General features: G+C 45.0%; 2 protein-coding genes across 2 annotated transcripts in view; one reads left to right on the forward strand and one right to left on the reverse strand.

Moving 5' to 3' along the window:
• Window positions 1-2,285, forward strand: part of LOC142565921 (uncharacterized) — a 173,485-nt gene extending 171,200 nt beyond the window's left edge. The window contains exon 2 of the transcript XR_012824919.1: window positions 1,281-2,285. The gene's annotated coding sequence lies outside the window, so the exon portion shown is untranslated. The remainder of the gene's footprint in view (window positions 1-1,280) is intronic.
• Window positions 1-5,444, reverse strand: part of LOC142565922 (uncharacterized) — a 39,885-nt gene extending 34,441 nt beyond the window's left edge. The window contains exon 1 of the mRNA XM_075676533.1: window positions 5,338-5,444. The gene's annotated coding sequence lies outside the window, so the exon portion shown is untranslated. The remainder of the gene's footprint in view (window positions 1-5,337) is intronic.
• Between the last annotated feature and the right edge of the window lie 10,541 nt (window positions 5,445-15,985).

Below are 15,985 nucleotides of genomic sequence, written 5' to 3' on the forward strand. Positions count from 1 at the left end.
CTGACATAGCAGGTGACGAATTAGTGGTCTCAATGGTAAAATCAGCCCGTTAGGACGCGGAAATTCACTTGATACCTTTATCATCAATGGATACGCGACGTTCATTAAAAATACTAGAGAAGCAATTTTGCATTTTTCTGAGCTAACTTCACCCTGCTATCTGCTAGCCGCCTGGTTAGCTCAGATGATAGAGCGGCTGCCCCGGAAAGGTGGTGGTCCCGGGTTCGAGACCTGTACCAGAACGAATTTTTCTTCAACTGCGAGGCTTTTCTTTCAACGAAGCCGTATGGGTTTCCTTTGCAGCAATTGCTACGAACAGTTGGATGTCTGATTTTCCCTTAATTAAGAAATACTGAGATACTAAACTATCCATTGTCCCTTGGGACAGCGTACTCAAAACAATTCCTGTATCGCATAAAACGGGAGTCCTTCCCAGCTTGATCCTGTGGCAATGACGATGAGGATGTTTGCCATCTGCGCATAGATTGCCCGAGACACGCCACGCATAGACGGCAGCTAGAACAAAAGTCACCCACAATAGGTGTTCCTATCCGTCTTTTCTCACTCTCGCGGTTGCTGGGCCCTTGACCATCGGAAACAACACACCGACTCACTGAACGCACTTGAATACTTATTCGAAGACACAGGCATATTTACCGTGTACTCGGTATACCACACTGGATAGAGTATACGTAACCACAAACCGCTTCTATTATTGGTATTTATGTGCGCCCGTGAATTATGTGGGTCACACTCGTGAATGACTGTCGTGTCTCTGCGCGTGCATTGGTTCGTATGTGTGTGCCTTCCTCTGCTCTTCTCAGACGGCATCGCGGCCTCGGGCTCTGCATGTATACGCGTCTAAGTAATGTGCAGCTTGCCCTCGCCTTTTGTCTCTGTATGTTCGCGTGTGCCTAGGACTGTATGCGAACTACATTTACTCATTTTAGCACACACCGCTCTGGATTTGTCAAATCTGTGACGCTGTTTCTTCCTATCTTACAATCACGTAACACTTTAATTCATTCAGAATCTCACTACTAGCTTTGTTTTATCAAATTACTTTCGTAATCCCTGTGTTTCATCCAACATGACCTCTTATCGCATCGTAAGTGCTTTCGCCTTTCAGTGTTCCCCAATATTTATCAAAAAAATACAGTTCTAAAAAATATTCTTTTTTCTCTTCCCATGTATGCGTATTCTCGTTCGGACCATAATTACAAAGTTTGTGTGCCATCTTGCTGGCACTAATTCCTGTAACGATTCTTTTCATCCCCAAGGCTAGCATTGAATGGAACCGCCTTCCCGCACCCGCCCTGGTGGCGTACTGGCTATGGCGTTGCGCTACTACAAGCAAGAGGGCACGGGATCGAATCCCGGCCGCGGCGGCCACATTTCGATGGGTGTGAAAATGCGAAGACGCCCGTGTACCGTACAATGGATGCACGTGAGAGAACCCCAGGTGGTGCAAATTAATCCGGAGTCCTTCACTGCGGCATGCCTCATAATAAAATCGTGGTTTTGGCGTGTAAAACCCCAGAATTTCATCACCGCCTTCCCGCCTCAGTCGCCGCCATCATCATAGACACCAAGAGCTCAAGGCTGCCATCCCTGAGGCTTTTTGTTAATTTTGTTGTTAATCTTGGTAACTGGGTCATCGCCGTTTTTTTTTTTTTGCTATACCTGCACACAGCTTATATTTTACCATTCCTTCCTGTAATATCCTGCGGTACTGGAAGTATGTTACATGAGTAAATAAATAAATAAATAAATAAAGTTTTTAATAATGTCACTGTTATGCGAGAAAAACTATCAGTCGATTATATAATGACTAACTGTATAATTTATTTCCATTTCAATGATACGAAACATTGGATAATTGCCACCAGCGTCTAATGAAATACAAGATATCAGAAAACCTAGCAAAAAAAAAACACTTTTAACACAACTTTGACTTCCATGTTGCATACGGATCCAAATTGTTTTATAAAAACATTAATCCTACAAATTCTAACACCCTGTCTTTGTGTGAAGCAAATGGCCGCTCCGTTCCTGTATCTCATGCCGCGAATGCGTTAAATACCACTTTTTGTTCAGTTTTTCACAAATAATCCCCCTGACGACCATCCTGATTTTCCACACTTGGTGCATCCACTGATGAACTGCGTAATGTTTGAGCTGAATGTTATCGTCAAAGTAACATATTCTTTAAAATTCACCATCAGGTGGTGTAGGTGGCGTTAACGCCAGAGCTCTTAAGTGTACCAAACGTTACAAGCTACATATTTTCGTGCATTTTTCAGCAGTCCCTCGCCCGGTGGGCATGTTCCATCTGATTGGCGGAACGGGAATATTGTTCCAGTCTTCAAGAAAGGTGACCATTAATGCCTCAGCAACTGTCGTCCCATCTCCATTACTAGCGTGTGCTCTAAAATCATGGAGCACACAGTACACCCTGCAGGTGCCGTTATTTTCGGCAACCTGAGGTCATCTTATGTGTATCTAAATCCAAGTATACGAGGCGCTGGCAATATGTTACCAGTGAACCAATAAACCCGTTATTACAACTCCGCTGCTTTAAAGAATGAATTGAATTCATCGTTGAAACACCAACTTGAATGATAGAAGCGTGTATATTAATCTGCTTAGCAGACAAAAAAAATAGAGTCTGCTCCCGTCAAGGTGTTAGCCGTGCTCGGTAACTACGTGTGCGTCATTAGAATCTTTCAGTGATCGAATTCGATCCGCATTACAAAATGGAATTCCACAAGACGTAAGCGAGCTCAAGAGTAAAGGAATAATAACTGCGGATGGGGTTTCCGTACCAACCTCAAGAGCACATGGACTACGTAGACAGGGAGACAACACAGAGAATTGTTAATGAGAGGAAAAGCGGAGATATCGGCCGGAGGGGCGTGCCTGCTACTCTACACCGGGGTAAAAGGAGAGCAGAAGTCAATGAGTAGTGATGACGAAAGATTACTATGTTATATACGCCTGCTGTCCCATCAGTCCAACTTGATCAGTTTTCCTGACATGGTGCGTGAATAGGCACAGGCCATATATAAATATATATATATATATATATATACTGCCGACACTTACGAACCTAAATGTGTACAACACAGGTACACAAAAGCGTGTACATAAGTCACCTACATGTATAATAGCAAGAAGTCGCGCAGCTCGTAACAATCAATGGCAGACATGACATTAATTCATAGACGCTTGTCCAGACCGACTTCCCTCAAAATACTGCTCGCGCTACTCGTAGCCCGATTATCGGCATCTTGCCGGTGTCCTAGAAATGGCCCGCGTAGGGTCCAAATGGGTCCCAACGTCCTGCGTCCCCATATAGCGGGCAAAGCGACATCTGGGATACATTAGAAACTGTAATGAGGAGTTCCGAGTCGATTCCATGTACGGCCATATTTGCATTCCCCCCCCCCTCGTTATACGGTCCAGAATCCAGCCCGCACAGCAGCAAACGCAATTCCCTTTGAGTCACTGCGGCGGATTTCAACAGCCAGAGAAATATAGTGAAATACTCACCAAGGACATTTGAAGTAACAAGGACCAAGTTAAGCCTCTCAATACACAACTAATTACTACCATGGGGCTTGAGCGACTGCAACGCAAGGTTTACGTCTAGCAATATACGTGTAAATCGCTCTGAGAACTTCAGTAAGCAATAAGGCAGTTTATGAGTGCGCGCAACGGCGCACTCCTTGCATATACTATGCATATCCAAGCGAATAAACAGAGGCACTGCTAAGTCAGTCATATAGTGCATTCAGAAGCTTTACACCACGATTCCCTGCAAATTTATATGAAGACTGTGTATTTCACAAGCGAAACACCTGATAGCAACCAAGTGATGGCTCAGACAGTGCAACAAAGTAATTGGAGCGCATCTACAAGCGGGCCCGCATGTGGTGGCACCTCTGTCCAGCGCATTTGTTCAAGTGTAATAAACGCAGAAAACACGCTGGTAAAAAAACCTTTGCAGTGTTCCTAGAGAATATTGGACTGTCCACTAACCTCGTGGGGCACTACTGTTTGGTTTGAATTAAAACGCTCCCAGCACGAAGTGCAATCTTCAAGAGGAAGCTTTAGCTCGGGGCCAACATCGATTTCCTTTAAAATACGTGTAAAACACAGAAATGATTTTATGAGGCAACCACTGAAATGTGTTCAGTTTGAGAGAGAACATTAAATTCTAGTTACCTATTAAAGCGGAATTTTGATTTAGGGCCCGGAATTTTTAAGGAAGATTCCGAAAATATGGAAGTTTAAACATATATAGATGCATAAAGCTTACAAATCGGTAACTCTGCACCAAAAACAGATATCACAGTTCTGTGATTTTCAACTGTTCACGCATCCGGAACGGACAAACTTGATATATAAACTTACAGCTTACGTGACATTCTTATATACCCGCCGTGGTTTCTCAGTGGCTGGGGTGTTGGGCTGCTGAGCACGAGGTCGCGGGATCGAATCCCGGCCACGGCGGCCGCATTTCGATGGGGGCGAAATGCGAAAACACCCGTGTGCTTAGATTTAGGTGCATGTTAAAGAACCCCAGGTGGTCAAAATTTCCGGAGTCCTCCACTACGGCGTGCCTCATAATCAGAAAGTGGTTTTGGCACGTAAAACCCCAAATATTATTATTATTACATTCTTATAATGTTTACGGGGGTTTGTGAACGTCCTACACTGAAATTAGTGGTATTTTTCGGAGTGGTGTCTAATACAGCAATTATGTCCACTTTCAATGTAGTACTAGGTATAGCTTGCAGAATTATGATACCGTTTTTTTAATTATTTTTGAGTTACAGCGTTGTAAGCTTGATGGTATGGTTTCTTGAAATTATGTAATCTCCAAGAGCACTTTTTAAATTGACAGTCTAAATAATGAATGTGGTCCCACAGCCACTGCATCCTTATGTGTTTCTTTTAAATCCAGCAAACCTCATCGAAATTGGCGCAGTGGATGCCGACAAAAAATGATTTCTCTGTTCCCATGTATTTAGACAGACATTGCAGAGCTAAAGCTTCCTTTTTAAGGCTGGTCACTAGCATTATTTTTCTACGTTGGCAACAGGTGTCGGCAGCTCCATACCAAAAGGCCAGAGCGTATTATTGAATGTTCTTGAGGCAGACTGATTTTTAAATACAGATCTCTTTCTCTCTGAAAAGCTACATTCACAGTTTCGGTGAAGGTCAGCGCTCTTTTCAATAGAGCAGCTGTGGAAGTGTACATAATGCTCGCAACATTATCAATAGGAGTGCAAATGAAGAGTCTCGAAATTAGGCACTGAGATGCTCTCGTACTCATCTTTGGTGATTCATCCTGGCGTCTTTCGCTGTCATTCTTTTACACGTGGCCAGCCCTCCCGCTTGCTCATTGGACAGCGACAGGAATGCATCTACCTCGCAGCTGGCAACATCACGGCCGGCCTGCTGTAGCGATTTGCGCAGTGTGCTTTTGCACTCGGGTCATTTCACGTGCCGTGACTGACAAGCGACAATAGTGCAGAGCACGGTTCGCCGCAAATACGTACGACGCATACCATGCTAGCACACTAAGAGCCTGCTTTCATTAATGTGTGCGTTCTTTTTTTTTTACTCATTTAATTTTTTATTGTGACAGCGAGTAAGACATCAAAACTGGGTTTGCTCTGGCCGTTGGTCACGCCGATGTCGTCAGAACACCTCTTCACCCTCGGCTTCATTATGCGGTGAAGAAAAAGGCCCACCTGTGCCGCCAGGCGTCGAGCTTCTACTGCTGTGTGCAGCTCGGAGGCGGGCACGTTTACCACCGAGCCACAGCGCAACATCCACGCTTTGTAATTTGCGCAACGCAAAGAAGAGATCCTTCTTCAGAGGATGACTGTTAAATAATACGTCTTTCTCCAGTACACCAGTTTTCTTATTTTCTAAACGTCTTACTTTCCGAATAGGCGGCACATATCACATTTGGTATCTGCCCCGTATGCAAAAAAAAAAAAAGATGGCGGTGTGCACCGTGCACGATTACGTCGCTGTAAATGGGTTCAAGGTCGCAGCAATTGCTGGCGTTTGCTGAATTCGCTTCTTCCGTGCAGCGGCAGATGTGATTCTTACAGTGCTTCTTCATCATTTCTTTCGATATTGGAGCCCTTCAGGAAAGTTTTCGATAGAAAAAACAAAAGCTGACACCCTTTTTATAAAAATTAAAGGTTATGGTATCGGAGGCCACAGGTTGTCGTGCTCAACGATTTAAACGCGACGCTATAGGAGCGGGTGGCTGTCGACGCTTCTTGCGCCAAGCGTGGTCGCTGTCAACACCGAACTGATGCATCGTGGTTTACGATGAAGGCGAGACCCTTTGTTATGCATTGTGACTGCATTCGGCCCCACAGCAATCATCCAGCGCTCACCATCGGTGCCGAAAAGCGCGGCAGCCACGCGCTCCGAGTACCGCGTTTCAATTGCTGAGCACTGCAGTAGGTTCTCGCTTATCCGAGCGATATCAGTATGTCCACCAACCAAGCAATTCGGGGTATTCCCACGCCATTTTCATTGCAGAAGCCAAGTATTTTAGCGCTGAGCAGCGTCTGGTCCTCTCCTGCGATGCGACAGTGTTCCGGGCAAGCATCAGTGTGCCTATCTCGATATCAATGGCTACTTGTCGTGAACAGTGCCAATCAGGAACGGGGTACCCTAAGGAAGTGCGTTCTTTATTGATGATTCTTATATATATATTATATATATATATATAACCAACCCCAGACGATTTAATTGATGCTGCAAACACTACTTTTTCTTTAGACATTGCCGATGAGCAAATTGTACTGTTCTGCAAGCTAATGTCTCTAACACTAAATCAGTTTTGTTCACCCATAAAGGTAACTTGCTCAGTTAATCAATGATGTCTCGCTATGATTCAAAAGGTGTCGAAATTGTAACTTCAAGGCTTCAGGTGTACGGTTACGTTGGAATACGCGTGTAGGTTACGTTAGCCTGAAGGTTGATCGTCTCGTCGGCATTTTATATCCCCACGAATTTTTTTTATCAATGTGAAGCTTCTCTTTCAGCTACTAATAGTTACACTTAATCTCCCAGCTCCGAGCTTTTTTTTTTTTCAGAATACGAACACAGTCTAGGTATTCAGCCTCTACGATCGATGTCCGTCCTGCGCTTCGCTTCAAGGATGAACTCCGATGCAACGTGTAATTATTTTTTCTGATATAGCTGAACCTGCTCTTCACATAACATCTTACATTTCCCGCCGTATCAGAGATTTTGCTCTAGCAAAGCACGTGAGAACTACGGATCACATTTTTCCCCTAATTTTATCAACTGAGTAATCTTTACTGGCTTTCATATAGGCCCCCGTATTGATTCCCAGCACCATTGTCATTTCACAAGATGACTATTATTTTGCAATATTTCTTCCTTTCTTTCTTGTCTAGTGAATGCATACGCGTGTTTTGTTGGTTTCTAAGTTATTTCGCTAAGCATACTTGTTGCAAGCCTGTATGCGATTTCGATTGTGGTCAGTTTTCAATGCGTTAGCATTCCAAGGATACTTCACGCACTTTCCGGGGGCATGCATCTATCTAGCTATGTAGTCATCTATGTATTTATCTTTGTAAGTTTGTATCTAACCGTTTTCCAGCGTAAATGGGTCACTGCGTAGTCATCGGTGAAATGGCTAGCGCGTCAGGCTGCTGTGTTCGAAACCAACCATCGGATCAACTTGGCTCACAGACTATGTGGCAACGTGTGCATACGTGCCGCTCTTCAACGAACCTCTTTCACGCCGACGTGGGTCTCCGTAGGCGCGGGACTGGGTAATTTCTTTTCATTTCTAGGGTTTTGCGTGCCAAAACCACCATATGATTATGAGACACGCCGTATAGTGAGGGACTCCGGATTAATTTCGACCACTCGGGGTTCTTTAACGTGCACTCATTGCGCGGTAAACGGTCGTTTCTGAATTTCAGCCCCACCGAAATGCGGCCGCCGCGGCCGGGACTTCGTCCCACGCTTTCGGGCTTAGCAACGAAGCGCCCTAGCCGGCACACCACCACGGCAGGCCGAGACTGGGTAGGTAGTCCTGTTCGAAGAAACTCTTCGACGCCGACTGGGTGCACAGGGTATGTGGCGCTCGTCCCGTGCTGGTCTTCAATGAACCTCTTTGATGACAGGTTGGGTCACTGGGTTGTGCCAGAAGGCGTGTGCCGCTCTTCAATGAACGTCTTGGACGCCAACTCGGGTAATGAGGAATGCGCCGCTCTAGAATGACAAGAAAGATCCCTTAAGTTTACCCCATGATGAGCGCAATTGAACCCAGGTCATAAGGGTTCTCCAGCTACCGCAACACCACAAATCAGCAGGCTTCTCCTCTAACTCACTGAATACGTGCCGCTCTTCAACGAACCTCTAGCAAACTGGGGTCACTGAGTATGCGCCACTCAGTGTGCGGCAAACGAGGGAGCAATTCTCAGCCATGCTTCTCGTCTCGGAGGCCACGCGCGGATTTCTCTGCAGGGCCACTAGGTGGCGTAGCGTGTCCAGGAAGAAGCGCGAGAGAGGAGCCCGGTTGCCTCATGACGCGTTTCTCAGCGTTCGCACGCACCGGCGCGCCATGCATTTCGCAGGCCACGCGCAAGCTTTGTGGCCGCGACGCTAGATGGCGCCGAGTGTTCTTAAGAAACAGGGTATCTCGATGTCCTCCTTCCCCTTCGCTCCGTGAAGGGTGGCGACAATCATTGTTGGGTCAGGTGCCACCGATTTTAAGCGCGTCCGCCACTGAAGTGCCCACGCCTTCATTCGCGCGCCTGCCAAAGCAACCCCGCACAATTGGTTGGCCTCCGCGCTCGGAAGAGGGACCCGGATTTTTCGTACCCCTGTGCACGAATCATTCCAGGAATGGTTAGAGATAGTCTCTATTTCCGAAAAAAAAAGAAAGCAGAACGAAGACATCTCTATATGGTCCAAATCAGGAGAGACAAGCGGCAACCGACGAACTACTCGCGCCTTGTTAGGATTGGGAGCTCAATCCCATCGCTCGTAATCAGTTGTCAAGATTGGAGTCGGGCATGAATTAGAAGGTAGCTGGCCCATGCCGTCGTCCAACTTATCCACGCTGACGACGTTGACGAAGGGAAGGACTGCTTCTCATCGAGAACGAGGAATATGGGTTTATTTACAGTACCTACATAAGAATGTTGCAGTTCATCAGTCTAGCATGACTGCGAGAGAAAGTGCACTGAGCAGCCGCACAACAGCGGTTTATAAACACTCGGCCCCCCCCTCGATCCCAAGTTGAAGGAAACGTTCGTCCAGGCATCGTAAACAAGCCGCCTCTCTGCGGGACGGCTTACACACACACACTTCCACACAGGTTCACGGTCCGGAACACCGAGGCCAGACGGACTTCGTAGAACTCGGGGCTTCCGTCAGGAAAGGCGCCTTTTATTCCCCGAGCTGACCCCCGCAGCGCGCCGCCAGGTGCCCATTGTCTTGCCTCTTGAACGGCGCATGGGAAGGAGCCTCGAACTAAGTTTCCTCGGGGACTCCCTCGTTCACAGCAGACCAGGTTGGCGGTGGCGGGTTCAGGCACAAAGCCTGCTTTGTCTCACTCATCTTGGCTCCAGCGACGGAGAGTCGAGGACGCGCGTATTGTTCTTCACACACAGTCGACTTAGTGACGCCGTGGCTAGAGGTTCTCGGTGGCGTTCCAGGAAAGTTGACGCCGCTGTCGCAACTGGCTGGCAAAACTTGCACCTCAGCTGGGCCGTTCTTAACAGCGCCTCCACGTTCTTAACAGCCTATGCCGTGCGAGTGTGCTGAATTCGACTTGCCTTTACAGGCACAGGTGAAGTTTTTCCGACAACTTCAGTGGCCGTAATCTCATCGTTTATTTCCTTATTGGCTGCTTGCTGCATCGTGCTCGCAGTAATTTTTCATTGATACTCGCGCACGCGCAGCCGATGGTTTCTTAGGCGAGTTTATCTTTTTGCCTATATCCCACTAGGGCCCATTCAGGGCCTGAAGTACGTAATAAATAAAAAATAAAAAAACGGCCCGTCATCGTTAGAGCTAAATCCTACTGCGTGGACGGCCGTGTCTGCGTTAGTTCCACTTGTAACTAAATGATGACCCTTCGTAAAACGTCAGAAGCATGAGCGTGCGGCTCGTTAGTTCTAGGCGTGCCTTTTAGAGTACCCCGAAGCTTATCGTTTGTTAGAAATAATATCCCTTTTTCGTCTGTACAACACGTAAGCTAGCACATCCGAGCTATACGATGATCTAGCCACGCGCTATTTTCTTTTGTTTTACCCTACATTTTTAGTCGAAAAAGTTACTTTTAGATTCATATAGCCAGGGGACCTTTCGTGGCCGTAATCTCATCATTTATTTCTTAAAAATCCGGATGACGTGTTAGTTTCTGGAAGGGTTTATTTGCCGTGGATTGAATTAAATATAGTAGTCTTTATTCGATTTGCAGGGTCACTTTGAAGAAAGCAGCTTTGAGCAGAACAGAGCAGATGGGTGGGAAAACATGAGGCCAGACGCTGTGCCACAAGTGTTCCCATTTAGACCTAAGACGGATAATTCCGGCATACTCATAAAAAAAAATCAGAGATTGCACATCCCATAAAGGACCATTTGCAAATTCTTAGGTTGGCTGCGCTTCCCGGCTATTTTGCAAGCATCGCTTTAAGTCGTCTCTTCAGAGGGAAAAAACACGAGCACAAATGCTTAGGACATACTTTGTCGCGAATTAAGACTCAGAAAAGGCAGAAACATAGATGACGCACGGGCCTCATTTGATTGATTTGAACCAGACCATCACCCAAACGCGTCCACTCCGCAAAGCTGCGACTCCCACTCTTCTTACAGAAAATGCACATAGTCAAGCAAACAGCTAGCGGTCATGACAAGAATGCACACATAGCTTCAATAAGCACACAAGGACTTGAAAAAGAAAGTTCAGAAGCTCGAAAACAGCTTCACAACTTTTGGGAAGAATGTAAAATTTCTAAACAAAAACCAAATACAAGCCCTATTCAAAAATAGCAACCACGTCTTTGTAAAGATTGTGCCAAATTTCGGTTCACATTGTGTCTATGTACGTGACCATGCACTGGCCATTTACTTTAAAACAAATGGTGAAATGTGTCTCCTCCACCATCATATAACTTACACTCGCTGTGTATGAACCGCTGCTCAGGTCGGCGCATCGATCCCGGTCGCTACGAGCGGAATCTAATTCGGCGAAATGTAAAAACACTCGCGCACTTAGATTAATGTGCGTAATAAAGAAACCTAGGAGGTGAGAATCAATTTTGAGTCCGCTAAAGGGCGTGCTTATAATCACTTTGCGATTTTGGTACGTAAACCGATAATTTCTTCTTTCCCTCTCATGACACTAAGTAGCAAAGTAAAATCATTTGCGGCATCAAAGTCCTATTATTTAAGCGAAGCGTTCTCTTAAAAAGATTTCAACCCTTAGTGCGTAAAAATACAGAACCAAAAAATTCCCACCACGGGAAAAGTCACTAAAAGGACCATGTGGCGTCCTAAAACATTATGATGTACGCGAAAAAAAGAAGAAGAAAAACAAACGTTACTACTGTTTTTTTTTTTCAATTATATAAAGTACCAAAATTACCAGCAATGAAACCCCCTTAACTGTTAACGCTTGATATTTATTTATTTACTTATTTATTTATTTATTCATTTATTTATTTATTTATTTAAATATCTTTACAGGCCTCGTATGAGGAATTGGGTAAGGGGGGCGCCACAGAAGGACTAAACGAGCATATCTAGTGGGCATAAAACAAACAACATCTTATACAAACAATAAAGCATTGCACAAAAATAATAGGACCGGTAGTGTACATGTTAGACAAAAGACAAAAGATACAGTTCTTTCGGTAAACAATGTAAAAAAAATATAGCCACTTTAAGGTCATATGAGAAAAAACACAAGAATAATGAGCGAAACAATGAGCTCATAAACAAGAGAGCACATAGACCCCATATAACTGGAAAACAAAAGAAAATGCATCATGCCTTTTATAGAAGTTAGGCAGTGGGATATGAACTTATGAGTTGGCAGAATTTATCGGGATTTGTTCCCGAGACTATGGAATCAGGAAGAGCGTTCCACAACCGAATGGCACGAGGAAGCGCCGAGCAATTGAATGTATGAATGTTCCCGTGGATGCGCGTGAAGCTGAGGTGATTATAAAATCTGCGAGATGGTACAAGGTGCGACTTGAAGCCGTAAAGAAGATTTCCTATCCGCTTCAACGTACTTGTGAAATAACGATATAAGTGCAAAAACATGTCGAGTACTTAGGGGCGGAAGTGAAAAAGCACGTTTTCTTGGTGAGATGCTTGAATTATAGGTGTAGTTACGTGAGATAAAGCTAGCCGCCCTATTTAGAATTGATTCTAATAAGCTGGTTAGGTTGTCATGATGGGGTGACCAGATTGGAGAGGCGAATTCGAGCTGGGGGCGAACAAACGGCTGATTACCTAGCTTGCGGATGTCGGAGGGCGAATTACGTAGGTTTCGGCGTAAGTACCCCAGTGATTTTGAAGCATTAGCACATATAGTAGTAATGTGACGGGTGCAGGAAAGGCTTGGTGCGAGATTAATGCCGAAGTAGCTGGTGAAATTGGCTTAATATTTACGTGACATGGGAAATTAGAGAAAGAGTGTTTACGAGTGAAGGACATTAATTTGCATTTATATGAATTTAGAGTGATTAACCAAGTGTTACACCAATCCAAAAGAAGCTGAAAGTCGTTTTAAGAATGAGGTGGTCATCGTGGCATTATTTACTGCCCTATAGGGCGGTAAATAATGCAGTCGTCTGTGACCATTCGTACTCGGGTTGCTAAGTTATTGGGAAGATCTTTAATGTATATTAAAAATAGTAGCGGCCCAAGAACGCTACCTTGTGGCACGCCGGAAGTGACATAGGAAAGGGGCGAAGAAAGGTCGTTAACGATTGTAAATTGTCGGCGATTAGAAAGAAAGTTCCGGAGCCAAGTTAGTGTCAGTGAACCTAATCTTAGTGAATTTAACTTTGAAATGAGGCGGCAATGGGCAACGCGATCAAGCACCTTGGAAAAGTATCGGAAGATGCTATCAATTTGTACATTTCTGTGGATGTCTAAATGCAGGTCAGCTGTTAATTCTAAAAGCTGTGTCTCACATGACAAACCTCTCCTGAATCCGTGCTGATTAGTGCGAAAAGAAGTTGTTTGATTCCAGATGGTTGTATATGGTGAGAGACAATTATATGCTCGAGAATTTTACAAATTCATGTTAGCGAAATCGGCCGGCAGTTATCTGGTGAGTATCTGTCACCGATTTTGAATATGGGAACTACTTTCGCAGTCTTCCAATCTGTCGTGAGCACTCCTGAAGTTAGTGGCTGTCTGAGGATGTGTTTTAATATTTTGTTAGAAGTCATAACGATGTTCTTTAGTATTTTGGAATTAATCTCATCGACGCCACAAGAATTAGATAACTTAATATTATTTGCAACAGATACAATTCCGTCGATAGCAATGTCGATGGGCATCATGTACTGATAGTCCAAATCGGGAAAATCAGGTAGGGTGGAGTGATCTTCGGTACTAAATATAATTGAAAAATATGTGTTGAAGCATGAAGGACACTGATTGTCTGGAAGGGGCACGTGGTCGCCATCATGTAAAGAAATGAGGTTAGTGTCACGGTTCGGAGAGATAATCTGCCAAAACGTTTTAGGGTTAGACTGTAGAAGAGATGGAAGGTCATGTGAAAAATATTTATCTTTAGCAGCGCATAAAACGGAGTTGCAGTTTTTTAAACACTGGTTTTATTCTTGCCAAGCCGACGGGGTGTCCAATCGTTTAGCACTCCTGTATAAGCGTTTCTTTTTGTTTCGAAGTCGCCGAAGGAAACAGGTGAACCAAGGGTTCGATTTATCATTGGATATTTTGATTACTGGGATGTGCTGGTTTACTAATGAACGAAAGAGTACCCAGTTTTCCTCGACCGCTCTACTGTAAAAAAAAAAAAGAAGAAATGCATTGTTGAAAAACAATTCTAGGTCAGCGTCAATGGCATATATAGCAACCCTTGTTATAGTTTCGAATTGTTTTTTTTTTTTACTATACCGGTATATGGTAAGAGAATATTAAGGGTTAATTGGAGTAGATTATGGTCGCTAAAACCATCCAAGTATGTTATTTGCTTAATTGTTTCCGGGTTGGTTGTCAGTGCTAAATCCAAGATGTTGGGACCGCGAGTGGGTTGGTTGACAGTCTGGGTGAAGTTGAAGTCTAGACTTAAATTAATGAATTCTAATGACACTCGACAGGTAGACTTTAGCTTTGCCCAGTCAATGTGCGGAAAATTAAAATCCCCTGAAAGATAAATTATATGCGCTGGACAGGCCTTAATTGCAGTAACAATACTGCTTCGAAGGTCGGTGACAAAGGTTTGGTTCGAATCAGGAGGACGGTAACAGTCACCAATGAGTACTTTCGTAGGACGAGTTAGACAGGCGGCCCAAACGATCTCGCGACTTGAGTCTGAGTTAACGTAGTTAGGCGTAATGATTTTTTTTAATCACAATGATGACGCCACCACATCGCCTGTCAAGGCGGTCATGCCAGTATATATTGTAAGTGCTGGCACGGATGTATGGGAAAACTTTAATAAGGCCCATCGGGGCGTGCACCAGCACGTAGCGGGCTGCCCCACGTCGGGACAGAAAGAATTAGCCTCTCCGCCACGTCGCGGGCCCGTTGGACTGCCCATAGTGGGGATTCAAAATGGGGACTGCGTAGAGCAGCCTCCCACTCGGACAAGTGGACAAGTGCTGGCAAGGGCAAAAATTTCATTATCAGAAATATCTGGATGCAGCCAGGTTTCGGTGAGGATGACTATGCCAGAATCGGCATCTTCGAGGAAGGAAGAAAGCTTTTTCGTGCTTTGATATTAGGCTTTGGATGTTAATAAATGATATTTGTCTTTTCATGGGAAAAGATGGTGATTCTTGACGGTCGTGAGTGCGAGTGCGCCTCTCGTGCTATATATTCCACCGCACAACAGTGTGCGTGGCAATGTCACGCGCATATGTCGCCGTACCCATGCACAGCGTATCAACCGATAACCTATAGGGTTTGTTTTGTGTCTTAGCAAACTCTACCAGTTTTATTCTTGCTAGGCTAGTGGTAAACGAGAAGTCTTCGCGTATCGAAAATGATCAGCTTACGAGCAGCTGCAAGAACCTGTTCTTTGTCTATAAAAAATGTCAACTTTGCTATGAGAGGCCGATGCTTGTTTGCATTGCATTCGCCTAGTCGATGTACACGTTCAAACTTTGCACCAGTTCTCTTAATTTCCAGCTTTTCTGCGTAAAACTTTATTATTTTCATCTCTGATGCTGCCCAATCCTCTGCTGAGTCATCTTGAGTACCAAAGAAAAGCAAGTTAGATCGTCGCAGCCTGTTCTCCGTGTCATTGCACCTAAAGGTGACTGTAACGAGCTGATTAGAAACACCACGCAAAACATCGGCTCCCGTGGCTAAATCGGCCAAGCACTCCGACGGAGCGCTCACTTCTAGTGGCGTTACCCTTGCGTTAAGAAGTTCGATTTCGGTCTTAGCGCCTGCTAGCTCGTCTCTAGTACTTTTAACGCGACAGCGTTAAGGAGCTCGTATCGCAGAAAAGCCGGTGTCGTCGGCGTCGGCCGTGAGCGAAAAATCCCGGAAGGCAATTCCTAAATAAAAACAACTTGCAAGATGGGCTCGGTGGGAAGCGAACCAGGGTCTCCAGAGTGTGAGACGGAGACGCTACCACTCAGCCATGAGTTTTTTTTTCATGAGTTCGATGGTTCAAAGCGAGACAAAAGCGCCTCTAGTGAATGTGGTGCTGCCTTAGAAACGTGCAGTAGAAAGTTATACTGCGGTG

The sequence above is a fragment of the Dermacentor variabilis genome, unplaced genomic scaffold, assembly GCF_050947875.1.
Source record: "Dermacentor variabilis isolate Ectoservices unplaced genomic scaffold, ASM5094787v1 scaffold_12, whole genome shotgun sequence".
NCBI classification, from domain to species: domain Eukaryota; kingdom Metazoa; phylum Arthropoda; class Arachnida; order Ixodida; family Ixodidae; genus Dermacentor; species Dermacentor variabilis.